Genomic DNA, 2,293 nt, shown 5'->3' on the forward strand with positions numbered 1-2,293 from the left:
AAAGGAACATCAATCAAAATTTAGTTTAGTGGTTATCCTTGAGTGTGGTAGAAGGCAGGGAAATGGGTTAGGAAAAGAGCACACACATTGATGTGATGGTACTGGCAGTATTCTAGGTGTTTTTTAAAATATCACAAATTATTTATGTTTTAAAATTGTGGTAAAATACACGTAACATAAAATTTACCATTTTAACCCGTAAGTGTGCAGTTTAGTGGCATTAAATGCACTTACATTGTTGTACAATATAAAAGCACATCCATCATCAACCATCCATTTCTAGAATTCCTTTCATCTTGTACAACTGAAACTCTGAACATTAAACAATAAATAATCCCTCCCTCGAGCCTCTGACAACCACCATTCTACTTTCTGTGTCTATGAATTTGAGATTTTTAGTTTTCAAGTTGACAGGTGGGCCCATGGGTGTTCATTTTGTTGTCAAGTTTCATAACTTGCATATACATACGCACATATTCTTTTGTATGTATAAAATAGTATGTGCCTTACTTTTTAATGGCTTTATACCTGGAAAAATAATGACAATATCCAAAATTGGCCAGAACATAAGTGCCAGCAAGCATGTAAACTCATAGAATTTTTTGGACATTTTAAACTTAGCACACAGTAAAACTGACAAATATTTTTTGGCATTTGGGAGCTACTATGTTTTCAATCTTGGTTTCTGATTATTCATCAGTAGTATACAGAAATATGATAAATTTTTGTGTGTTGACCTTGTATCCTTGCTAAATTCATGTAGTAGTTCTAGGAGGCTTTTTCTTATTATTGTTGCTTCTTTGGGAATTTCTATGTAGACAATGATGTTTTCTGTTAATAGGGAAAGTTTTCTTTCTTTCCAGTCTGTATGTTTTTAAAATTTCTTTTTCTTGCCTTATTGCACTGGCTAGATCTTTGAGTATAATATTAAATAGGAGTAGTGAGAGTGGACATCTTTGCCTTGTTCCTGATCTTAGAGAGAAAGCAGTCTTTCACCATAAAGTATGATGTTAGGTATAGGATTTGGTAGATGCCCCTTATCATGCTGAAGAATTTCCTTTCTATTGCTAGTTGTCTGAGGTTTTGTGTTTCTTTAATTCAATGGCTGTTGATTTTTGTCAAATGCTTCTTGCGTCAATTGATATGATCCTGTGGTTTTACTTTTCAGAATATTAATATGGTTTCTCAAATTGATTTTCGAATATTGAAACAGCTTTGCATTCCAGGTTTTAATTCTACTTAATAATTATACATTAATCTTTTATGTATTGATGGATTTGGTTTGCTAATAATTTGTTGCAGATCTTTGTATCTGCATTCATGAGGGACACTGGTCTGCAATTTTCTTTTCTTGTACCATCTTTGTCTGATTTTCGTATTGATATATATTTTTTGGAGGGCAATTTGTCAACTGTAACAACAGTCTTAGAAATGTGTGTGCCCAAGGACTTCACTTCTAAGAATTTATCTTAAGGAAATAATTAGAGAGTCTCATTACACACAGACTTTGGGTTCAGACACACCTGAATTTAAATATAAACGCATCCTTACTAACTGCTTAAGATCTGTGGCTCTGTTTCCTGATCTGTAAAATGAGGATAAGAGGACCTACCTCACAGAGATGCATTAGATGAGACAATTCACACAGTGTCCAACACCTAGTAAGCTTTAAGTAAATGGTAGCTCTTGGTGTTATGTTATACACTCTAGTCTCTGTAGTCTGTCCAGATGGAAGGATATCATCCCTGCTTCCATATTAACTCCCACTTTGAATCTCCTATTGGTGGGTATTCGATCTCTTCATCCCCGATTCCTGTCTTATATTATGCGTGCTAGACGTTTAAAAGGAAAAGACAAAGGCAAACAAACAAACAAAATATATATATTGTCCCTGCCTTCAGGGAGCTCAATCTATTAGAGACGCAAACGAACCAGTAACACGCAGTGTAACAGCATTATAATGGGGCGTCGGCCCATGGGGTAGCTGACCCTGGACGCACACTCTGAGCGTCTGTGTCTGGAGGCTGGGCCGTCACCGGAGCTGAGGGACCGGGAAGGAGGGCGGCAACTTCTCCAGCGTAGCCTCGGGTAGTGGTGGGGGACGTTCAGACTGGCTGTTTCCACAACAACTAGTCTGGCCACCCTCTTGAGGCCCCACTTGCAAGGTCTTCAGCGTCTGAGGAGGCAAGAAAGGTCACTTCCGGTGCTCCAACCTCGGAGGCGCGCGGACGCTCGGCCGTAACTGAACAAATCGAGCTCCAAGTCTCTGATTGGCTCTGGCAGGTGGGGGGGG

Source organism: Lipotes vexillifer, unplaced genomic scaffold (genome assembly GCF_000442215.2).
Source record: "Lipotes vexillifer unplaced genomic scaffold, Lipotes_vexillifer_v1.1 scaffold39, whole genome shotgun sequence".
Classification (NCBI taxonomy): domain Eukaryota; kingdom Metazoa; phylum Chordata; class Mammalia; order Artiodactyla; family Lipotidae; genus Lipotes; species Lipotes vexillifer.